Below are 26,249 nucleotides of genomic sequence, written 5' to 3'. Positions count from 1 at the left end.
TTTGTCAGATGCATAGTTTGCAAAAATTTTCTCCTATTCTGTAGGTTGTCTGCTTACTCTGTTGATAGTTTCTTTTGCTGTGCAGAAGCTTTTTAAATTAATTAGATCCCATTTGTCAATTTTTGCTTTTATTGCAATTGCTTTTGGCGTCTTCATTATGAAATCTTTGTCTGTGCCTATGTCCTGAATAGTATTGCCTAGGATGTCTTCCAGGATTTTTATAGTTTTGAGTTTTACATTTAGGTCTTGAATCAATTTTCAGTTGATTTTTGTATATGGTTTAAGGAAAGGTTCCAATTTCAGTTTTCCGCATATGACTAGCCAGTTATCCCAGCACCATTTGTTAAATAGCGGATCCTTTCCTTATTGCTTGTTTTTCTCAGGTTTGTAAAAGATCTGACAGTTGTAAGTGTGTGGCCTTATGTCAGGTTCTCTATTCTGTTCCACTGGCCTGTGCTTCTGTTCCTATACCAGCACCAGGTTATTTCAGTTACAGCAGCCTTGTAGCGCAGTTTGAAGTCAGGTAGCATGATGTCTCTGGCTTTGTTCTGTTAGCTTAGGATTGCTTTGGCTATTGGGCTCTTTTTTGGCTCCATCTAAATTTTAAAAGAGTTTTGTCTGGTCAGTATAACAAAGCAAGACAAATAAATGTCTACAAAATGGAAAAAATGCAATGTTTCCTATTCACAGACAGTATCATTATTTATGTAGAAATGTTCAAGGAATCTACCAAAAAAATCCTTCTAGAACAAATAATTGAATTTAGCATGGCTTCAGAATACAAAGTCAACTTATCATTCTTGTTCATATTTCCACGTACTTAAACAATTCCATATTGAAGAACTGTAAGCTAAAATTAGTAAAACAGTTCTAATTAGTTAGGTGTAAAATTAGTACAAAATTAGTTAGGTGTAAACACAACAACACTCAAGGGGACCTCAAAACGTTCATAGAAAAATAAAATCAAAAGATAAAAATAAAAAATATGAACTTTATTTCTCTACCTATGCTCCATGAACATCAAGATACTTTTGTTAGTGACTACACAAACCAATTACTTCATTCCTAAGGAAGTGAGGGTCCTGGGAATTTAACCATGTCAATGCTGTCTTTTTTACATTATTAACTGAAGAAAAATGGATGCCCTTGACAGATTTTTTAATATTTGGGAAACAAAAAGAAGTCCACAAAAGCCAGATCAGGACTGTAAGTTAATGCCTAATAATTTTCCACCAAAACTTCTACAAAATTGACCTTATTTAATGAGAGGAATGAACAGAAGCATTGTGATAGAGAAGCACTCTCTGGCAAAGCTTCTTCGGGTGCTTTTCTGCTAATTAGTTGGCTGTCTCAAAACATTTTAATAATAAGGAGATGTTATTGTCCTTTTACCTTCCAGATACTCAGCAAGAAAAACATCTTGAGCAAGCCAAAAATGTGCTGTCATAACCTTTGCTCTTGACTGGTCCACTGTTGCTTTGACTGGACCACTTCCACCTCTTGGTAGCCATTGCTTTGATTGTGCTTTGAGTTCAGGATCATGCTGATAAAGCCACATTCCATCTCCTGTGGAAATTCTTTGAAGAAATGCTTCAATATCTTGATCGTACTTGTTTAAAATTTCCACAGAAAGCTCTGCTCTTGTCTGCAGCTGATGTGGGCCCAGTGGTTTTGGCACCCATCAAGTAGAATGTTTGTTCAACTTCAGATTTTTAGTTAGAATTGTGTACAATGAACCAATTGAGATGTTTATGGTGTTGGCTATTGTTTCACCTGTCCGTCTTTGGTGCTCTTCAATTACAGCATAAACAAGGTAATTTTTTTTTCTTGCAAGCTAATGTGAATGTAGATTCTCTGCTGCTGTGAACTTCACCTTCAAAATCATCTTGTCCCTTCTTAAAATGAGTTAACCATATATAAACTGCTGATTTTTGAGGGGGCATTGTGCCTATAAATTTTCTATAAAGCAACAATGATTTCCACATTCTTCCATCCAAGATTAACCACAAATCTGATATTTTTTCTTGCTCTAATTTTAGCAGAGTTCATGTTGCTCTGATAAGAATGCTTGCCATAGGACAGTTGTTCTTGTCCTTCTTAATGTCTCAAACTAGATCATGTTCAAAAATGCTATATTACATTAATAAAAGTTTATTTTGGTGCAAAAAATTGATAATATGCATTTTTCATTAACTTTTTGAAGACCCTTTGTATGAGCAAGATCTACATGCTGAAAATTCATACACACTGATTAAAGAAATCAAAGACCTAAATAAATGGAGGGACATGCTGTGTTAATGGATCTGAAAAATTAATATAGTTTATTTAACAACTCCACCAAATTTATACTAGGTTATTTCAATTACAATAAAAATCTAAGCAATATTTTTGTAGATATAGATAAACTGATTTTAAAATGACATAGAAAGCAAAAAAAAAAAAAATTAGAATGGTCAAATTGTTTTCAAAAAGTAGAATAAGGTTGAAGGACTCACATCACCAGATATAAAGCTTCAATAGTCAATACATTGTGAGCAAAAATATAGATACCAAATAGAGTCCAGAAATAGATCCACAGTAATATGGGCGATTGTTGTCTAATAAATTTACAAAAAAAATAATTTAATGGATAAAGATAATCTTCTCAAGAAATGGTGTTGGAATAATGGGAACACAGATGGATAGCAAAGAAATAGCATGGGACAATTTGGGGAGATGATGTGAATTTTCTGTGTTCTCATTTTGGTGGAGGCTATGCAGGTATTAAAGCTCACAAAGCTGTACATCAGAAGAAGTGAATGTTATTGTATACAATAAAAAAGGCACTTGAGCTATTTATGAAACAGCTACTGTATAATGGAAAGGATCCAGAAGAAAAAAAAATCAATTTCAGCTCTGTTGCTTCACGTTTACGAATCTGGACATTTTGACAGTTCTATTCTTATTTTCCTTATCTATGAAGTAGAAACATTAATATATTTTCCAAATATTGGTATGAGCGTCATGTATGAGATAATGTGTGTAAAAGAAGTTCATCTAGTACAATTAAACAAATATTGAAAATAATTGTTATAAAATATTTATCAAAAAAATTAGAAGATAATCTTGAAATACTTGTTTAAGGGGTATATTATTTAAAGTCCAAGCAGGAAAGAGACCGCACATTAACTGGATAATTTTAGGATAGTTTATATAAGTGACTATTCACAAAGATGTGTGCAGAGTGTAGGGAAACCACAAGGACTCTGGAGTCAGCAACAATCAAGGGGAATGTTGACAGGTAATGTCAATGCTGTCATTCTATACTTGAAATCTCAAAGCCACTACTGTTAGAAGGGAAAACAGAAAAAGTTCATTAGCAGGAAACAGATCTTGGAGTCCCAGTCCTATAGCTGCTCATGCAGCCTAAATTGGTCATTGCAGCTGCATATTCCACCACCTCCTCTTTGTCCCTCTCCTTCTGCTGTATTGCAGAGGTTGTTTACCTAGTGGAGTGAATCAAAATTTATTTCACTGGGATTTGATTCCTTGGTGGCCTTTTGGTGGTGGTAGGTTTTTTTCATTTGTTTGTTTGTTTTATTTATTTATTTTTTATTTTTCTGGGGGTTGTTGAATAATTTTTCTGGCTAGTACTTTTTGACAAGAAGGTAATAGAAGGCTCCCCAATAAATCCTCTGACCCAAGCATAGTCTCCCTTATCCCCACTGTATAACAGCCAGTTAAATTGACTTTGGTAATTGAGATCAATCCCTACAGCTGCCACAGTGACATCTTTATCTGTTTGTTTTATAGCTTGAGGAAGCCAAAATGGCAAGTGGCAATCTCAGCTTCCAGCTCAATGGAAGGATGATAATATTCCTGGATGGAAGCACTCACTCGTCAGTTATTAGGCCATCTAAAAACACAAGGCCTAGGTTGTGGGAACAGAAGGAAAAAAATTCAAGAAGGTTAACAGGAAGAATACTGAAAGAGACCATTTGCACTTCTCCTTAGTTACCAGATCTGAGCATTGTGTTAATGATAGACATAACACCATGTATTCTCCACTGGTTAAAGGCATACACAACACGTATAAGAGTATAGTCCCACATCATGAGGTGTGTGCTCTAACTAGTGCTATATTTGAATCTTCAGTAAGCCTATTCACTGTTCCATCAGGCCAGATGCTCCTGAGGCATGGGGATCTTGGTAAGAACTCATGAACCTCATGGTTGCAAGCTCATTACTACACTTCCTTTGCCGTAAAATACATCTCTTGGGCAGTGGCAACATTGTGTGTCAATGAATATGGCATTCTGTAAGTCCAGGAATAGTAGTTGTGAAAGAAGAGCTGTAGGTAGGAAAATCAAATCTGTAAGTCAAATATGTGCCTACCCATGAAGTGCAAGGATTTGGGTCTAATATGTGCAGCAGCCACCACGTGACTGGCTGGTCCCCTGGGGTATGATGAAAGGTGAATCTCAGAGTTGGTTCCGCTGTTTGGCATGTCGGTCACTCACCCCTTTTCCTTCCCTGTGATCTCCTTCTGCTGCTCTCCATGGTCCAAACCCAACCACAAATCAGTGTCAAGACTTTCAGGTTTCTCTATTTTCAAAGTAGAAACTCTGAATTCCATGGGACACACTAGTATCTTTTCTCCCTGTCTCTCATTCTCACCCTCCCTCCACCTTCACTCTTCCCCTTCAGCTATAACACCAGACTATTTTTTATTTCATTTTTATTGATACAATAATTTCCTTCACAATATGATGGGTGAGGATAAATAACTACTCCTGTATAATGCTGTATTTAATTTTTGTTTTGTATTTGATCACTGAGATAACATTCTTTGATGGCTGTAGTAAACTTTACTACAGCCAAATGTCAAATCTCACATTTAAAATTCTCCTCTCATTATTATCCACAGGAAGGTGTGAAATTATGTCACCAACTCTGTGAAATTTAGTGACAGCTGAAAACCAAAGCCCTTCTAACTTTCAACATATGAACATTGGCCAGTAGATAAAATGTATTTTCTCATTATGTGTGTCTAGTTCTCTCCTTTCATTATGGAGAATAAAGCTGGCATCTAAATCACAGGGAGCTAGAAGTCTACTGGCATTCCATTATACAAGGCCTCCCATTGGAAATCAGGCTTCAGGCACAATAAATAAAACAGAGCTAACGGTGGCAACGAATTGGAGAGCTGAGAATGTACATGGCTATCATGAGGAAAAGGGTGACTGTTTCATTCTTGCTGCTTGGCCATATTTCACTGTTGTATGTGTATGGACACTATTCACATGATAGAGGACTTTCATGGTGCGATAGTTTTTCTTTTGTGCTCTAACAGGGAAAAAGGTAAAATTCAAAACCATGAATTAAATCCTACACTTCCAGATGGAACCTCATCACTAGAGTTATAAATATTAAGCTTTTTAATGATCTGTAAGAAATGCAAAACAATGTCAACATCAATGTTTTGGATTGTAATGAACCTGTGGTTAACCTTTCAAGATACGCAGCCAGCAGCTTGTGCTACAAAAATGGGCTCCAGATAGAAATGATATTTCTTAGCCAGCAGGGTGTCTTCCATTACATTAAAATGTTCAATATTTCTGCACACATCAGCTTTACTAATTGAAGCTAATTTAATGCTCTCGAAAGGTTTAAGAAGCAAATGTGGAGGAACACTGGTATTGAGAAGATTGTGCTGACTGATTAGCAACGTGTTTCTGTAAACAGGCAGCACAGTGGTTGGCCTACCTGTTGGTGCACTATTAGACCTTGATGAAAGATGTTAATTTTCATTTGTGTTAATGGCTTTTGACGTTGGTGCTTCACACACCGTTTACTGGCCTTCTCAGTAGGTACGGATGCCAGCCTCCCTCAGGATGGCTTTCCATTTGCATTAAGTATTCATCACAGAGATAAATAGTCATGGTCTGACACGACACAAATGATGGATTTGAAGAAATCCAAGCAACTCCCTGGGGTTGGAGAAAAAGGAATGTGAGGCTTTTGCTCTCCTGAGATTTGATGGAACCTTTGCAAAGCTGCTCACCCTTTTCAGATGGCATGACTACAGACAGGCTACATCTGTTTACGTCAAGTTGTAAAATTTACAATGCTTATTTATATATACATTCAGTAGCCAGTCATGTAGTCAACACATAGTTTTCTTCAGTGACTACACATATTAGGCACAGCTTCTAGAAACTGCTCTGATATAATTTCCAATTCTAGTAGTAAAAACTAGTTGACAAATACCTCTGTGTTGGCATAACTTCAGGGAGAACCTTTCTGTCCCTTCATAAGAAGATGATCTCTTAGACTGGCTCATTCCAAATGTGAAGCTGAGACCGTCTCCTGCGTGCCATTGCTCTGCATGGAGTTTACTGGAGAGGGGAGTAACACTTGGGGAATTCTAGAACAGAGCTGAACATAAAAGGAAATGAAAATAGCATGTAAAAAAGAAGCAAAAATAAATAAATAAATTGAGAAGAGACAGAGCTTGAAAATGAGAAGGAAAGACACAAAAACAGGATTAAAAAAAAAAGAAAAGGAAAGAAACTCAAGCAATCCCCTCTGAACCCAGCAGCAACAGAGTACCCTGTGGTTGGTACCAGCAGTGACTCCATTTACCCTAAACTTTTGTTGGGTACATGTCACAGATTTCATTAATTCCTCACAAAAAAGCAATGATAAATAGGTAGCGTGCATTTCATATGATAGAATAAAAGTGCTTTCTTATGTTCCTTGAGGTGCTATTATACAGACACACCTTATATCGAAAAATATAAATATGACATAGGTTTTGAAGCTGGCTATCTTCACCTTGGAAGTGTCGCAACGGATCTGCTTACTTACAGTAAAGACAGTGCTTCTCACTGGAGTCTTTCAAACTCTGTTCAGAAACAATGATTTTAGGCTATGCTGTTTTATCGGGACTATCGTGAATGTATAAACTTACTCATTGCTGGTAATGGTAAGCTGAATGGAAGCTATTGAGTAAGTTAATGTGTCTTCAGAGGTCCTTCTCAGCCTTTTCGAGAAAAAGGCCATTCACTTATAAATGCAACAAATATTTATTATAGACCTCCCGTATGTCAGAATCTGGGCTTAGCTCTGCAGATAGAGCAGTTGAAGAAGACTGCAAGGTCCCAGCACCCGTAAAATGCCAATCCTACATATTTATCATATTCCCTACCTCTCAGGAGGGACCCATCACCCATGGAAGTGAACTGGGCATGTCAGTTTTCAATCCCAGGGTTCTAGGGACCCAATCTTAAAAACAATTGGTTAGGCCTCTTCTTCTCTCTTTCTTTCTTTTTATTCCACCAATGTCACAAGGATGAACAGGGTGCCCAAAGATCCTCCCTTCTCCTTGGGGCCACTCCAAGCACTGGTAAAAAGCAAGGTCTATCTTGCTGTGTTCCCTATTCACTTCATTTTCTCCAGTGCCAGAGACTGTGGCAGACTCTCCTGCCCTCGCTATGCATGGTGAGTTTCACAGTGGAGGAAGTAATATGGGAAGTTCTGCTGGTGATATTTTAATTAAGAGACCTAGAAATGCCTAAATCCTACTGTGATATCACTGCTCTCACCTTCCCATACTTCTCAAAGAGCAGTTATGCACGAGGAAAACAGCCACAGTAAAGAAACCTTTTATATGTGGCTATGATTTGGCTGCTCAACTTAATGTACAACTTTTGCACTAGAGGGACACAAGAATAGCTTCATTTTGCTATGCTAAGGAGGCTGAATGTCTTAGACCAAAGCTGGCCATGTTCCCCTGGGGTCAGGTGAAGGTTCAGAGGACTTCCTTTCTTTGAAGGCATCACTACCAACTTCCCTGTCTGAAGCCCTCCTTAGTAAATTGTCCTGAGGCACAGTAACAATACCACCATAGTACACAGACTCAGATACAGGCTGGGCAGTATTTAGCTGTATTCAAATTGCCTCAGCCTATGGCCTTGTCATTTCTATCATTATGGCCCCAAGGCTTAGTTCTTATCTTCATCCCAAATCTTGCTGTTGCAGTACTATGCTCTGGGTTCTCATGGTAGCCCCCAAGGAGTGTTTGTTGCCACATGTCCCTCCTGTAATCACTTAGATCTATGACCTCCCTTGGCTTTTGGCTCTCATCCCATGATGCTAAAGGCTTGTGTCCACCCCTCTCCTGGTATTTGGAGCCCAGTCCCCAAAAGCGTATCTAGTGATGAGATCCTTGTTCTCCAAAGCAGACACCCTGAACATTGACTTGCAGCCCACAGGACTCTCCACTTGCACACAGCCTCATGCCTCTACTTCTATGCTGCTGTTAGGGCCAGCTTGGAGCTCCAGGGCCAGCTATTGCCTCAAACAGGACTGTTTTGGAATTGTACTAACACATTGGGCCTCTCCCACCTGGCTGAATCTCTGCCTCCATCACAGACCACCATCCACCCCATCCTGTTCTGCTGGATGGGAGTTCCTGACTCCTCCTTTCTGTTCCATGTTGACATAGAACCATCATGCCTCCAATCTAAATTAATGGCAGAAAAACTCACACTGTTCCTCCCTCATGGGACTCTCCTCCCTTTCCAGATTCCTTAAATCTCATGCCTTCTCTTCTAATCAAGGTGTTTCTTCAAGAAAAGAACACAGGAGATGTGTTACTTCAACACGGTGGTAAACCAACCTGGCTTCATTGTAAACCAAGTATTTGGAGTCCAGTCCACTGTGGATTCTCCACAGTGAAGGACGAGCTCTCCCGGTTACAGGAGCATGGAACATTCAGAACGTATGTGGGGGATGTTTGGGAACATAAGGGTTTCCATGTGTCCCTAACTCACCTTCAAGTAAAACAGAGGCCGGCTTACAGGGATGCTACACTAAGATTATTTTTCCCTGAAGAAACCCCTCAGCTTTCTGTCCTCCTCAACCTGTCCTCTGTGTTGCGCAGAGGTAACCAGATGCTCGTCAGAGTCTCCAGAAGCTCCCTGCACACACAATGCAGAGTGTGAAGCCAGAGTCAGCCAGGCAGGGCACATCACGGTCTCCAACCTTGTAGAGACTCACGATTCCTTCTTAATCTCAGCATTCATAAATCCATACATGTTAGCAATGGTACTTGCATTATCTGTTGAGAAAAAAACACATTGGCAAAAAATTACGAGATGTATTTAAAAGTTCTGTTCAAAATGTTGAATTTGTTAATCATAACAAGCTATACACATATAGAAATAAATAGCTGTATGCATGGGCAAGAAAAGCCATGAGCCCAATCCATAAGTCATGTACAGTGTACACATGTGGGGTCCATATGCCTGGCTCCTACTGCACAGCCCTGAGAGATTCTTGTTCTGAAGGTGTGTGCCACTGGGTCTGTGTGATTAGACTGTGGATAATTTCCCGCTGATACTAGGAGACCTCCTGGTCTGTCCCAAGATGCTTAGCATCACAAGCACAACCTGAGCCCCATTTCCCAGTTACAGACAGGAAGTTTGGGGCGTGGGGAGGGGTTCATGCCTCCCAGTCTTAGATCCATCTCCTTGCTAACAACAGTGGAGGGGGCAGGGTAGGTGAAAAGTCTTCAGTGAAGAACAGATCGCTTCTCTTCTCAGAGCAAAGCCAAGGAACAGTGGGCTGTGTGCTTAGTTCTTCGATATGTCTTCAACATTTATTTGGTCTGAATTGCTAGGAAATACTGACCCTCACCCAGAAAGTGATAACCAAATTGGTAACCTTTCAAATGAGCAGCGTTTTCTCTTCTTCCTTTGGTCGCTCAGTGCCATATTCTATTAAATGGTGATCAGCAATTTCTTTTCTCGAAGATGAAGTATCAAAACTACATGGATAAGATAGAAATATATTTTCATACTTCTCCTTTATCCATAAGGGAAAAAGAAGTTATCCCTAAAAAATCATTTATTTTCCCTTGGTGAGGCAGCCGCTGGTATTTCTATTATCCCTTGTTGCTGTTTGGATCAACTGTCCTCGACATCAATTTATGCTCTTAGTAAGTCTTCAGTGAATCGTCAGAATCAAGGCTTGTCTAAGGCAACATATTTCAAAGATAGAAAAAGTTTCCAAAGATTTATACATCTACCTCTGAGAAAGAAATACAAATTAAGCCTTCAATTTCCTTCCTGAAGCTCATTGAATAAAATCTACTTTCTGGGTAAGGTCTATGAATAAGACTTCCCCGGGGCCTAAATATACTGTTGTTTATTAATTTCATTTTCCTGCCAAGAAAGTATTTTTTCCAAAGAGGCAGTGAGTCTAATTATTGCCAGGAATGATCACAACCCAAATTTAGAAATTATGGAGTTGAACAATAGTCACCTTAATTCTCTCCTTTCTTGAAATAAATGCATTCTGCATTCTTTTGGTGCTTATTGAGCACCAGTCGTGTGTCAGGTCTTCATAGCAATGAAATTGGGAAGGTGAAAAAGACACGGTCCCTTTAAGTTTTTGGGAAAGCACAGTGTGCAAGGCAAGCACTGGAGAGGTAACAGGTCCAAATTTGGGGAGATGGAAGAAAGCTCCCATCACTGAGGGCAAGGGACATCTCAATGAGACCTAACGAAGAGTAGAAGTCATGGGACAATCTAGACCAGTGCTCCTCAAAGCAAGCACCATGCACAGGTGCCAATTCATAAACTGCATGTTATTGTAACAAGATAAGTATAAAATTGAGAGTAGGCATTAAGAAGCTTTTGGAGCAGTTGGACAAATATCCAAACATGTAATCAGCAGGTTTCTATTTTACGTTTTTATATTTATTTGTTTCTAATAATTATTTTCAATTGTTTTTTGTAAAAAGTTGTAGTCTACAATGGATTGGGAATTTAGCAAAAGGAAAACTGGCACTTTCTCATCCAGGATTTGAGAAGCAGTGATCTAGTGTGTGGCTGGGAAGGGCTGGGAAGAGGGCACAGAGTAGCAGATTCTAAAGCTCGCCTCTGAGGCTGGAAAGACAGGCATGTTCTGGGAACTGCAGTTCCTCCCAAAGCATCTTCTCCTAAAATACATTATCTTCTTCCTACAGCTCACAAGCAATCCTTTCTCTGATCATGGTAATTCTTAACATTGTGCATGCTCTCTATGTGTCTGGCACTCCATTACGCACTTTATCTGTGCAATCTAATCGTTATAACCAAATGACAAGGTAAATACTCTTATTTTTCTTATTTTGTAAATCAGAGAAGTAAGATTTGGCAAGGTAAAGCAACTTACCTAGGTTACATCCAGAATGCCAACCCAGGAATCTCTGTCTCTATTTAGTCATCTAGTCAATTTCCTAGAAGTTGTTATACATTAACTTCATAAAATCTCTGTATTTGGGAAACCCCATCCCTTCATTAAGAAGTTGGAGAAAAGCTTCCAATTCTTCTCATCTTCTTAGCTACCCCTAGAGTTATCTCTCCTTCAAACAACACAACTTTAAGCAGAAAAAATATCTATAACCCTAGGGTTGTTTCTTTTCTCTGCACATGATCCAAGCTTTCACCTGTTTACCTTTGGGATCTGCTGTGAAACATAATCATGGCTTGAGCTACCAAAAAGCACATATGTCAGTTTGATTTCTGACCCATTTGTTCCAAGTACATTTGCTAGTATAACTTGTAGTCACCAGGGTTTTGAGAACTTTCATAAGGATCCTTTTTTTCTTCTTCTTGCTCGTTTCAGACTAAATCAGGGATGATGATGACTGCAATAAACTCCACTGAGATGATTAGTGCTCCCTGAAATGTGGCTCTCTCTGGCAGGGCTGCACTGATTGTTCATCACCCAGCTGGTTTCCTTTATACTTTATACCACCTCCCGCAACGGTGCTCCTGGTCTCAGGGAGGTTGCCAGCTGACAGAGTAAACAAACAGCCATACACCCTGATTGCAAAACTTTCTAAAAGGCAAACATCTCTCCCAAGTGCCAAGACAAAAAGCGTTTTAAGTTTAATTAAGTTTTTCCAAATGTATTCCAGTCATCAGAGAAGTACAACTCCCCGTGAATTTGCCTGTGGTGATAAAAGGGGTTGAGTCTATTCCATGAGGTGACGACCATATGGACAGCTTCTCTGAAAGAGATAATGAACAGAGCTACATTTCAGAGAATTTCAAGGAGTTTTGCAGCAGGAAAAGATATTAAAGATTATCTCAGATAATCTGAACTATTTTATAAAAATCAAGTTTGAAAGGAAATCATCTCGTCTTCCATACACACACTATGATTAACAGCACATTCAACCTGGGATGCATAATCGTATCCCAGTTCTTTACTTTCTGGATTAAATTGCTGGGAAGGGGTGGGAAAATTGGCATTGGGAGAATGCAATGTTCTGACCAGCTGCTGAATCTGAAGGGAATCACAAGCTTCATTTAATAAGATGTTTTTCCTCCAATTCAATTTTGACCTTCACGTTACTCCTTTCACTTTCAAGCCCACATACCACACACCACACTCACCGCTTTAGTCATTACATAGTATCTCTTCAGAGGTGGAGCTCGCTATGCTGCCCAGGCTACTCCTGAACTCCTGGGCTCAAGCGATCCTCCCTCCTCAGCCTCCCGCGTAGCTGGAACTATAAGTGTGTGCCACCACACCCTGCTTCTCTGATGCACTTCAAAAATCTTATTTCAAAAGGTATTTAAATCTAGGATGTCACTGACTACATAACTAAAGTAAAAAGTTGACTAATTTAAATAAATTAGCATTATTTTGCCTTCATTCCCAATTTTTGTCTTAATACTTTTCCTTTTTTGGCTTCAAAAATCTGGGATGGAAGGGTTGTTTAGCTGATTTGATCATTTGTTGATCAGAATAATTATCTCTTCATTTCTAAAATAATGCAAACTCTTAACTTTAAAAGATGTTCTTTTAAAATAACTCACTGCAATATCCTCATTTTAAGCAGATCCAAAACATTTAGATGAGATGAGACTTACTACATCCTCATACTTTTTAGTTTTATTCTTAACCAACTCAAACATGATACTTTCCTACATGTTCAACTCCATTCTTTAAAAATAGCAGTTACCAATTAGAGGATTGAGAAAAATCAGTGAATGCAATAGGCAAAAATACTTACATTTGTGTATTTTCTATAATTCATTAGTATTTGAAGATTTATGAAGTTTATAGCTATCATAGTTTGTGTTTGACTTCAGTGTGTTGTAATCTACCAGCTCATTCATTTACAGTGTTTCATTTATTTTCAGAATAACCATATGAAAATATTTCTTAAATCCATACATATGTTCCAGTTAATTTGATCTAAAATGCAAAACACTGACTTTTCACTTCATAAGGTAGATTCCAGCAATAGGTGTCTTCCATGAGCCCTCTTTTTCCAGTTATTTTAAGGTGGAGTGGCTCTACCAAGGATAGAAGTGTCCTCTTCTTTGTCTCAAGCCCATTTTCAAATGTCTGAAAAATTACGTCCTTTCACAATTCTCCACCAGCTTAAAGGGTTAAGGAATGCTATAAGCAGAAAGGACAGTTAGGGGTCTCAGCTAATAACGAATGCACATTAGAACCACTTAGACATGAGGCATTTTGTTAAAATGCCAATGTCCAGGCCTCAACCCCAACCCAAATGAGTTAAAATTGCTTAAGGGGAGAACCTAGGAATTAGTCCTTCGTTTTACAATTCTCCAGGTATTTCTAATATGCAGCCAGGTATGGGAACAGCGGAAAGCACGTCAGCTTTGGAATTGAAAACACCTGAGTTTGAAAGCAGTGCCTGCCATTTACCTGTGCTATAATTGAAGATAATTTACTAATTTTTCTGAAAATCAATTTTCTTATTGATGAAATTGAAATAATTACCTTATACAGTTAATGAAAGAATTACATAAAATTGCATATGTGGAGGAACCCAGCACAATATTAGGCAGCAAGTACGTTTCCAATAACTAATAGATCCCCTCACATGTCCTGTCTGACATTCACAAACTGCCATTTCTCTGAGAATGATGATGATATTAGAAGTATAATGTCCTACATCACACAATCAAAGACATACCTATCTGCTTATGTTTTTCAAATACCATACTGTGAGGTTTTCTAGAAAAGACAGTGGCCACATTTTGCACAGGTTACCTTCACAAATGGCAAGCTACTAAAAATCTTCCCCCAATATACAGCACAATGTGTTCAATGAACAAAGGCTTATCTAGTGTCTAAGTGTCAATACATAAGAACTTTTGAAGCTACATTTTTCAACAGCATATTGAAATTCAGGATAAAAAGTAATTTGGAAAAAATTCCAGAAATGTACAGTATGTCCTCATTCTGCGAGAACATGTCACAAAGCATGTGGGCTTAGCAACTACACTGAAGCTAAATAGAGCTTTTAGGCAAGAGTCAAATTCTGAATTATACTCTAGCCAATTACTAAAAAGCACTTCTGTGTCCAACTTGAGAGACCACAAGATGTTTTCACTGTCCATGATCTCATTTTTATTTTATTACTTGTCATTTACAATCTAAGCCATGAAGGCAAGCTAAAGGCCCCAGAAGAAGGAATAATTTCAGAAATTGGAAATACAACGAAAAAAGTAACAAAATGCACTTGTCCTGACTCAATAATTTGGAAGTAGGTGATAACTGTATCTAGGAATGTCCAGCATCAATAAAAGTTCAATAATGTCATTGAGATGAGTGAAAATTGTTTTGCTTATGTAATAAGACACGGTGATTTCAAGGCCATGGGCTGCACATCTTGGATTTATGTGCTTCCTTAACTAGCAGCGGTTGCTGACGTTGAAGGTGCATTCCTTAAAGTTTAACTCTGACTTTATAGGAACTCAGGCTGGGCCTTTGCCTCACCTATTCCAAGTATGTGATCCTTTGGTGCTGGTGGGAATTCAGGTCACTTAGATTGTTAGATAGTAGTGCAGGAGGTTGGAGGAAAAGCAAGGGAGCTATTCGTAGCCAGTCCCTCCTACTCCACTGAGTGCTGCTCAGTGGAATTAATAGAGGCTGCTTCCAGTTTGATGCACTACTGCCTATCCTAAATTAGAACCATAACTTAATTGATATTAGTCATATATTATATCTGATTACCTCTGGAAGAAATTGTCATAAGCACACGTTAGTGAGGAGTAAGGAAGGCTTTTGCTAATAACACTACATTTCAGAGTGAGTTAACAATTAATCATCTACCCCTGACCTTTACTAAAGGGCAAGTCATCCATTTCATATGGAACAACAAAGATACTACTATGCATAATTTCTTACGAGAGGAAGCCCAAAAGTGTTCTATGTCAGATTTTGAAGTATTTGCTTTTAACCTCAAGTCTCATTTATCTCACATGCTTAAATTACTCCTAACACAGTGATTCTCAAAGCGTGGTCTCCTGACCAGCAGTAACCGCATCACCTGTGAACTTAGTACAAGTGCAAATTCTCAGGCCCTATTCCAGAATGAATGAACCAGGAGCTCTGGTGGCAGTGCCATAAATTTGAGTTTTAACAATCTCTCCACATGATTATATGTACACTAACATGTGAGGTCCACCACTTTAAAGAAGTTGATATGTAAAGATACTCATTAATTGTCAGATATTATAGAATAATCTCAGGAAGCTGCATTTACAGACACCATTGGTTATGTCACGCTTCTTTCAATATTATCTGATGTCCTGCTCTGAAGAGAGAAGGACTGGCCCAGGATTTATTTAAAAATCATATTTAAGTACTTGTTAATTGCTAGGTATGAAAGAAGCAAGGGCAATTCAGACAAGCTCTTGCACTTGGCAGGATTAGATGAGAAAAAAATTATAATAGGGCAACAAAATACCACACCAGTCACTACTGACACCTGTATACATAAATGAACAATTTACAACCAGGAAACAAACCATGCCACTTTAGAAGAAACTCAAGTGTTCATTTGGGGTAGCTGCACACAGAAGTCAAAGGGTTACGCAATATATGATATTCATGTTCATCTTCTATTCATTTAGGTGCACTGGAAAGCACACTTGGTAGCAGAGGAGCATCCTAGGTTAGTAGTGGCGATCCTATATCCAGCAATAAGGCTACCTGGGATTATATATTAATTCCACCACGGGATTGTCATGACCTGCAGACCCAAGCCTACTCCAACTCTAGGCCACTCCTGACCATCACAAAACATATTATCAGACTTAGCCTCAGCCCCAATACCTTAGAGACTGAAAACAGGTTCCACTGCTCCATCTGATGCCCCTGAACTACTGTCTGCTGTAGGAAAGTGCTGGTGACTCCATATTGCTTATCAGTAAGAAAATACTATTTTCCCCATCACCCCATCATTAATGACCTAAACTGAGCCTGGGTGAATGCCCCTTTGTATAGTGCAGCTGTCGTTCAGTTCATCAGGCCAAGCCCTGCCCTATTTGGATTTGGCTTGCTTTCCTTCTCAGACTGCCCATAATGCTCTCATTTCAGAGTGCCTTGTGCTCAAGCCCATCTGTATCCAAATATATCTCCCAAACAAGCCTTGACTGACTATATGACATTTTCACATGACTAACTACCTTGTTTGGGATTGCCAAAACTACCTGTCAACATGAAAATGTCATCAAATCATATCACCCATTAAGCCACTTTCTGCAACTAAAATATGAACTCGGGTAAAATTATTGGTGTAACAGGCCAGGCCTTACCTAGGGAGAATGGAACTTTCAACAGTATTTTCTCTGTGACCATCTGGTCAACCTAGAAGCAGTCTCAGAAGACTATATTTTTAAAATTAGGGTTGGCACAAAGTCTAAAGGTGACTAGAAAGAATCATCAGATGACAGATGTCCCATGTCTTCTAAGAGCTCAAAAGCACTGTGAGAAATCACAGGATTAAACCTGAGCTTTAATCTTAATTTGCAGTATGACCTTGGACAGTTTAACTGTTTGGACTTTGTTTTCCTTATCTGTAAAGGTGAATATCAAAATATCTACTTTGAAAGGTTTCTGTCCAAATTAAATGAGAGAGAATATAAGGGTGTGTTTAACTGTGCCAGGAGCAACTTAAAAAAAAAAAAAATCAACAAAAACAAAAGACGTTATTTCAAGTGACACCTTTGACACCTATCATTTTTCCATTTTCTGTAGTCTGTACTTGTAGAACCCCTAAGGTAGGTGATAAAATGGGTTAATTAGAAATCTAGGATAGCAAATAAAGAAAAGACAGAGCCAAGCCATCGAGAATCCTTGCAAGTCAACAGCACGAAAATAACTAACGGGTCATTTTAGGAATCACAGAGCCTCCCATTGAAGGAAACACACAAGGGGTCATCCGGTCCAAATTTAGAAACTGGTGAGATTTTCCTCTCCACATGCCCTGCTCTGACCAGCAGTGTTACAAAACGGTCACACTGGGACTGCCAGTGGCTTCTCTGCTGGAATAGATGCTTTAGCAGAGTTAACTTTAAAATAATGCAAGCAAGGAGGAAATGTATATTACAAATGCCTTAGATGGATTTGATCTATATACATAATATCTCCCTCCAGTGCCTTAGTTTTATGACTTGGCAGTGGAAGTCATTTTGACACAGGGTCTTTAATAACATTGGTGTTCATTCCTAGACTATTTGATACACCCAATTAATGTATTCTGCAGATGATCTGTCAGCCTCTGAGACTGCTAAATGAATCAAACTCATTAAGTGCTCCCCTTTTATTAATAGCACAAGTCCCACTGCTGCGATGTAGAAATGCTATTAGTAGAGGTGGCTTCTGCCTCTTGTTTGAACACATCTTACAAATAAGTCAGCACTGAAAGGGATATGAATCACGATAACTGTGTCTGTCACGTAAGACTGGAACAAATGGCTCCGAGCCTTGTCTGAGGGGCAGCAACATACTGCATCAGTGGCTCTGGGTGAAATCCATATCTAAGGGAGAGATTCTGCTGGGAAAAGCCTGCCTGCAATTAGGTCTGCTGTCTCTAAACCACTTCTCAATCAGAAATACCATTGCTAAAGCCTTCCTTCTAAGAAAAGAAAGCACAGAATCATTGATTATTAGATTAGGAAAGAACCAGAAGATCATTCCACTCAGTGGTTATCAGCCCTGACTATAAATTAGAATCACATGGGATGTTTCAGAAAGAAAGCAATATCCACTAAACAAGTGGTACCGATCTCAAAGGATTAAAAGAATACAGAGTCTGCTCTATAGCCACAACTTAGTTATGTTAAAAGAGGTATCAAGAAAGTCTCAAATATTTAAAAATTGAGCATAGAACTTAAATAGGCCATGGGTTAGAGAACACATTAGAACCAAACAATAGTGGCTACAGAATATATTCATATGTTGGAATGCAGCAAAAAGAATATTTAAATATAAATTTTTGGCTTTAAATGGATAAATAGAAAAAAATACATAAAATCAATGATTTGTTATTCAACCATAAGAAATTAGAAAAAGAGAAATGAATCCCAGAACCAGCAAAAGACAGGAAATACCAGAGATGGGTGGAAATCAGTAAAATCAGATATGAACTAACAATAGAGAAAAATAATGAAATCAAAAGCTATCTGTGTTGGCTCTTCAAGAAAATCAGTAAAATGAATCAAACTCTAGAAAAACAGAACAAGAAAAAGTGAGAAGGAGAACCAAATTACTAATATCAGGAACAAAGGAAGAGACAGCAACAATCCCATAGATATTAAAAGAAAAGCAAGTGAAATACGAACAATGTTATGCCAATAAATTTAAAAATTTAGATGAAGTGTATAAACTCCTTGAAGACACAATTAACCAAAATTGACAGAAAAAATAGAACACTGTAACATCATTATCTGTCAAGGAAATTGAATGAGTAATTAACAACATTTTTATAAGGAAAACTCTAACCCAAGATATTTTTGCTGGTAGATTCTGTCAAATATTTAGGCAAAAGTACTAGAAATTTTACACGAATTTTTCAGAACATAGAGGAAGAGGTATCATTATCCAATGCATTTTCTGAGGCAATAATGTGATATCAACACCAGACAAGACCACTATACAAAGAAAACATTACAGATCAATATCCTTCAAAAGAGATACGAAACAGATTTTTGTATCTGTTTTATATCTGAACAAAATATTGGTAAATCAAATCCACCAAAATGCAATTGTAATAATGTACCATGACCAAGTTTGTCATATAAACAGAACAGACAGAAAAAATCTTAGGATCTTCTGAGATTATATAGACACAGGAAAGCATTTGACAGCATTCAATACCCTTTCACAATAAAAATGTTTAGCAAATTAGAAAATAGAAGAAAATTATCCAATCGAATAAAGAGCATCTTCAAAATACTTCCAAATAGCGTCATAATGACAAATATTCAATGCTTTCCCACTGAATGTTGAAATCCACACAGATTTTAATTAGACAAGTAGGAAATGACTGCTGTGAGAAGCCTAAAGGACTATTTAAAATATGTAACATATCTCAGAGAGAAAGAGTAGGCATTCCACCTACAGCCAAACTAGTTGCCCCCAGCTCTTGGAGACAATCCCCATTCAGGTACAGAGTTTGAAAGATGGGGCCACCACAACATCCATATTTTCAGCACACTTCGTGTAGGGCAAAGTCATGGTCCTATGGTCCTTCCTCTATGTTGCCAAAGGTCAGTGCCCAGGGCAACAGTCCCACATCCACGAAAGTATGTGAAGGAACTGCCTGTGAATTAAAGAGGAGATGGTGATCCTGAGAGTAACACACCATATAAAACCAGTCAGGCCTGGAGTCCAGCCTGAAGTTAGTTCAGAGGGAACACCAGGTTTCTAGATCCAGAGGGATCAGAGCAGAGGACGAGCAGCAGCACCTACAGGCACTCGCAAGCCTCTCTGCATGAGGCTAGGGAATGGTCCTTTAATGCAGCCCAGACCTGAGGGGTGAGGTCCAGCCATGAATCTTCCTCAAAAAGGCAAATCCTTGGGAGGCTGTATTCCATCCTAGGGAGGCTGAGTCCAACTCTCAGCCTCTCCTCTGCCTTTGGACTGCCCTGAAGTGGTGGAAAATGAAACTTTTCAGGATGCAGCTGGCTGGGAACAGGCAGAAAAAGACAGGCTGTGTCTCCGGTGGTGTCTCCCTGCCCCTTGGGACATAGCAGGTGGCAGAGACTTCAGAAAGAAGTCCAGCTGGTCAGCAGCTTCTCAGAGCTCCCTGGGATGCAATGGAAGCCTCAGGATAGAGGAAGGACCTATGTGATCACCCAAGCCTCTCCTCCCAAGAGAATGCCAAGGGCAGGCACGTGAAGGAATGGGCAAGTTCTAGGTTCATGTTGGCCAGAATTTCAGATGTGTTTATTTATTTTAAGCCATCAAAATATCCTTTTCTGGGGCAACAGATGAGGAAAACACACACACACACACACACACACACACACACACAGAGTAAGGCTTTATTAATCATGTTTGAGGGTCTGCCCTAAGCGGACCTATCGTACAACTTAACCTAAAACTAGACTTACCCTCTAACTTTGTGGAAGGGCATCCAAATCCCTCAACCTCCTGATACCTGGAAATCCCTGCAGACTTGCAGCAGATCCCAGCCAAACTTTTAAGCTGAAACCCCTGTCTCCTAAATCCCCATGGCACCTTATGTAGCCTTCAAAGGGGTTTACAGAGTAGCACGGGAAAGGAAGACTCCTGCAGGTCTGAGCAAGAGTGCAGGCGCTCTGAAGCATCCCCTCCCTCCCCCACCTCCTTGCTGAAAACTGTTCAGGACCGACTGTGATATGAGTGGAATATCTGGCGTGGAGGTCACTGGGGAAGTCATAATTAGAAAAACACCACTGTCAAGTGAGTGAGAGATTGTCTGAGGAGGTGAAAAAGACTTTTTGGCAAAGTAAAATTGCCATAAAGGAACCAAAGTCAACCACAGAGACTGGGATTGGGGCCATGATAAAGGATACAAAATTTCAGTTAGACAGGAGGAATAAATTCAGGAGATGACAACAGTGCAGTGCAGTGATTACATTTGATAACAATGTGCTTGTTGCATAGTTGAAACTTCCTAAGCGAGTAGATTTTACATGTTCTCACCACAAAAAAAGAGTAAGTATATGAGATAACAGATATCTTAAATAGTTTGATTTAGTCATTCCACAATGTGCACATACATCAAATATCATATTGCACACCATAGATAAATACAAATTTTGTCAACTTAAAAAACTAAGACAAATAAATTTCAGGTTAAAATTGAAAAAAGTTATTTAGAAATTATAAGAAATCCTTAGAACATAATATTTTCAAGAAAAAATATATATACGTGTGTGTGTGTGTGTATATATATATATAGTATGATTCCAATTTTATGTGTGAGTATAATCTTCAGGTGCCCAAATTATTGGACACAACGAAAGTGGTATGATTTTAGAAGAGCAGACAAAACAACAGTAGGACAAAACTGACTCTATTAAAAGAATTCTGCACACACAAAAATAAAGAAGAAATAAAGAAAGGGAACAGGATAGCAGTGCCTCAAAGAGAGCCCCTGCACCAGGTGGTCCTGCCATCAACAAACTCAGGAAGCCAGTCTGAAGGTGGCCGTGGGATGTATAGGGTAAACTGCTGCACACAGACCTGGTTACAGTCACTACATCCCCTACAGATTAGAACCCACAGTGGCCTCAGACACAACCTATCAAGTTTACTCTGCCAACTAAGTTAACCTCGGAATTTAGAGAATGTGATACTCTAAAGGGGGAAAAACAAATTCCAGAGCTGCTTCAGGAGTTTTGCCAGAACCCTGGTAAAATCTCTCCCTCTGAAGCAAGGTTGGCCTGAAACTGCCCCGTCTTACTTCTGAAATTGATGAAGACCACATCTTAACCACTCATCCTCTCCACAGTGTAATGATTCCTCCCAATAAAAGGTCATGCTTGCAGGACTGGTGGGTTGGCCAACCGGATTCTGAGCATAAAAATTGTTAGACATTTCTTGGTTGATTTGGTTGAACTTCTTGTGTGAGCTAACATTTTTCAGGGAAGATTGGATAAGTTGGTTTATGAAAGCATACGGGATGTCAGAGCCCATTAAGTAGGCACAATTAATTAGTTAAACAAATGAAGCTCCTCTTGTTTACCTTGATTTCCCTGGGGCTTCCTGAGGATGGCTGCTCACGGCTTCATGACCAGCAGTCTGTGGAAGGGGTTCCAGGGACTGATGGCTGCAGCTTTAGCAGTCAGGTTGGAAAGCTCTTTCTGTAACTACGTGGCCTAGGAACAGAAAGTCGTTCCAGCACGCTAGAGGCCAGATGTACCTCCGAATGCCATGTGTGTGCTCTTTGTACACAGAAATGTGCTCTGTGAATTCGGCTAGCACTTAACTTTGCAATTTGGCTGCATAATATTAATAGAAATCACTTGTAGCCTGTCTTCATTCCTTTGTTTCAGATGACACCTAATCAGAGTTTTAGCAAAATCCCACCTATCATGGTTCTGTATTTAGACCTCCACAAAAGATAACACTGTTAAATTGTTGGACCTTGAGCTAGCATCGTTTTTATAAAGATGTCTGCACCTTATTTCTGTTTCACTTTTGTTTTTCTTAAAGTATATTTTAACCTCAGAATCTATTTGGACAGTTTATTTTGCAGAATAATGCATGGCTCAGAAATGAAAACAGAGTAAATTCTTGTTTCCATTAGAACACAGAACAGGCTCTAGGGGTCTACGTGGGCTTTCCCACACCCCGCTCTGAATGCTGTAAGTCCCTGATGTCTCACATTAACAATGTCCAGTCCGACCAGAGACGCTCCAGAAAAAAAGACTGAAGCCATCTCATTGTGTCTCATAGACTGACCAACCATGCCAGTTTCCCTGCTACCGAAGGGGCTTTTGGGATATGGAACTGTCACTGGTAAAGCTGGTAGAGTCCCAGGATACAGGTCCAAACATTGATAATGGGACAGGCCCAGGGAGGAACACATGTCACAAAGAAATGCTGGAGCGATGTCGTCATGAGGTTGCTGTCCACGGCCATTAAGTGAAATGTCTTTGTATCCTTCCAGTCATTCGTCATGTCTGAGTAACCACAGCTACTCTGGATTCCAGCTCTTCTTCTGTGAAATGAAGGAGTAAGTGGAACAGATTCCTCCCAGGCCTCCTCCAGCTCTAACACTGATGTCTGGCTATAATCAGCAGATAAACACTACAAGGGAAAACAAAGGGAATCAAAAGAAGCAAGAGGGCAACGCTTCAAGTCAGATCACACTTCCTTCACTGCAGAAGAAGAAAAATTGCTGTTAGAAAATCGATCCATTATTGATTTTAGCAACTAGAAAGCTAAGCAATAATAACTAACATTTTACAGCATGTCAGTGCATAAAGCATTTTCACATATATGCCCATTTGTGATTCTCAAGACATAAATCCAACACACATAAAGTAGATCTTGGTATTAAGTCCATTTTACAAGTGAGCAAAGAAAGAAACTCAGCTGTGAGGAGTAACTTGCATGACATCAGCATGATCAGAAATGGCCAGAAGCAGAGCCTCTGGGGTTGGGCTACCTGGGTTCGAGTCCTGGCTCTGCCCTTACCGGCCATGAGATATGTGATGGTCCTGGCTGTACTTTTGGGTTCTGCTCTGCAAAGTGTGCGTGGGGTTAACATCCTTTCTGCATCACGAAGTTGTTTTGAAAATTGAATATGCACATAAAGCCTTCAAACAGTGCTTATCACATCAAAGTTCCCAGCATTAAGCATCACCACTGCTATCTAGTACATGAAACTAGATTTAAAAACAAAAATGCATATTATCTCAGGGATAACACATAGTCCTGAGGACATTGTTTTCAGACACTCTTCTGCCATTACTAACTGTATAATCTTGATCTCCATTTTGAATTTAATTGAAACTACTAAATTCCTTTTCTATTTGTTGACATTTTTATTTCTAATGCCAAGACCATTTAAATGCATTCTTTATTTTGTACTCAATGCACAAATTACTTGCTCAAACTTACAGAGTAGAGAAATAGTTGATACAATGAAATAGACACTATAGGTTTTACTGTAATGATTCCAATGTTTCAGGTGATTTATTCTCCCTCTCCATATATGGACTATTCAACTAGTGAAAATCAAAGTTAAATAATTTCATTTTCTGATGTTGATTGTACATTTTTGTTTTAATTTTTTAGAAAGTTGTTTAAAAGAAATAGAAAGGACTGCTTGCCCTATCTATAATGGATCCATTATAGATGAATATCTATTTTCAAATACTAGTACTTGAAACTAAAAAGGCCATTTTGAAATTGCCCATAAGTAAGTTTGACATTTGTGGCTGATGTCTACCTCCTTTGACTCAGTAATCCCATTTCTGGGAAGTTATCTTAAGAAAATAACTTGAAAAAAAAATATACACACAAAAAGGATAGTCCACTGGCATTTAAGTGATTTTTAATATGGCACTTTATAGGCATGAGGAAATTTGATGCTTAAAACCAACCCGTGAAGCATGAATGGTTATCCCTGTTGCCACACGAGGAAGGTGAGACTGAGAGGACCTGCCCATGGACCCGGGCTCCTACAGGCAGGAAGAGGATCTGTAGCCAACCACATCTATGCCACCTTTCATTCTGTGCCTTCTTCATTGCTGTGAAGATCAAGCAAGATGATGTACATCAGGTGTTTCGAGAATTACAAATATTATCAAAATGAAAGACTACGAGTGGCCCTTTTATGTCACAAGACATAAAAATATACAAGCTCTCAAAAACATTGCATTAAAATTTAATTAAGATCATTTACATTTAAAGAGATATTTCTATTCAAAAATTTTAAGATGCATTTTACAAGTCTCTTCAGAATTTCTGTTAACAGTAGGGACACTTCTATTTGGTAGAGGCAGTGCCTTTTCAGTCTTCTGACAGTAGCAGTGGTAACTGTGAAATGAGCAATACAGCATAATGGAGAGTAATGTCTCATCTCTAAGGAGGAAAATCTTACACCTTGATGGGATGTGACAGAGCAATCCTTCTGTGATTACCACAAAGCAGATCTCCAACATGCAAATATGCCAGTGGGTTAAGTAAGGAGGGGATAGCACTGCTTTGAACTCCATTACCTAAGCCTGTTAAAAAGAAAAATGAAAATCTAACCTGTCCCTTTCTACTGCTCCCTGTAAATCTCACGCATGAATACAGTGGTTTCTCAACTTGCTCACACACTTCTATCCTTAAGAAATTTATAGCACACCCTCTCAAAGTTTTATATGTATAAGTTGTGCATCTATACTACTATCATTAACCAAACTCTTAATACCAAATATACTTTACAAGTGAGGAATGTCAATCACAATTTTGGTTACAATATACTTATCAATTGGATCAATACTAATCAATTAGGATTTATTTTGATAGGCTTCTTCCTAGATCTGACTAGATTGTCACAGTTTTAATCCATGATGAGGCTGATGAGGTGTTCTACTAGGAGTAGGAGAAAGGACAGCACTTTCTGTTTCTTGCTCACTTTTGCTGTCCTATTAACAGTTTTATTACTGTCTTCAGTCTGCAATTATCTTACAGGAAGCTTTTGTAAGTCTCTTGTTCATTTTATTAAAGTTAATCAAAAACAAGTAACATAGTTCACAAAAATGCTTTATTAGGCACTTATATATTACAATATGTACAATATGTACATACTATGATGCATTAACGCATAGTGCATACCTTGAATGTTTGGTGTGTCATTGATAACCTTCTCTATTGTAGAACTCCTTCCCTTGGTATATATCACAGAACATAAATTTACAAATTTATTTAAGTGAGCTTTGTTTTCTAAGTATAGATTAATACTGGGCACATTCTCCTAAAACTCCTCACTTTGGAGACTAATGCTTTGACTTACATATTTTTAATACAGTTCTCCTTTCAGCATTGCAAAGTCACTGAGGACAGTTTATTAAGCTTTGCATCTGCTGTGCCTAGTGCAGAGCTTGACACACATCATGCACTTAGTAAATTTCTTGGATGAATGAATGAAAAGCATTGACATTTCACCTTACTAAAAACATCTAAGGCTAGGCATAGTGGCTCATGCCTGTAAGTGCAGCACTTTGGTTGGCTGAGGCAGGAGGATCCCTTGAGGCCAAGAATTCAAGACCAATCTGTGCAACACAGTGAGACTTTGTCACTACAAAAATATTTTTTAAAATAATTAGCTAGGCATGATGGCACACACCTTTAGTTCTGGCTACTCAGGTGGCTGCGGTGAGAGGATCACTTGAGCCCAGGAATTCAAGGCCACAGTGAGACAAGATGGCACCACTGCACTTCAGCCTAAGTGACAG

General features: G+C 38.8%; 1 long non-coding RNA gene across 2 annotated transcripts; it reads right to left on the bottom strand.

Annotated features, from left to right (window-relative positions):
* Positions 1 to 298: 298 nt before the first annotated feature.
* LOC103877209 lies at positions 299 to 26,038 on the bottom strand. Of its 2 annotated transcripts, XR_004178347.1 has the most exons (5): positions 22,040 to 26,038; positions 11,203 to 13,446; positions 9,709 to 9,811; positions 8,817 to 9,103; positions 299 to 6,417 (listed from the first exon to the last, which is right to left on the bottom strand). It is a non-coding gene; the product is annotated as an uncharacterized LOC103877209 (long non-coding RNA). The 2 variants fall into 2 exon arrangements; XR_001894411.3 differs by having other exon boundaries at positions 11,203 to 26,038.
* Positions 26,039 to 26,249: the final 211 nt, after the last annotated feature.

This window comes from Papio anubis, chromosome 14 (assembly GCF_008728515.1).
Source record: "Papio anubis isolate 15944 chromosome 14, Panubis1.0, whole genome shotgun sequence".
Classification (NCBI taxonomy): domain Eukaryota; kingdom Metazoa; phylum Chordata; class Mammalia; order Primates; family Cercopithecidae; genus Papio; species Papio anubis.
This window is presented reverse-complemented; position numbering and strand designations above follow the sequence as displayed.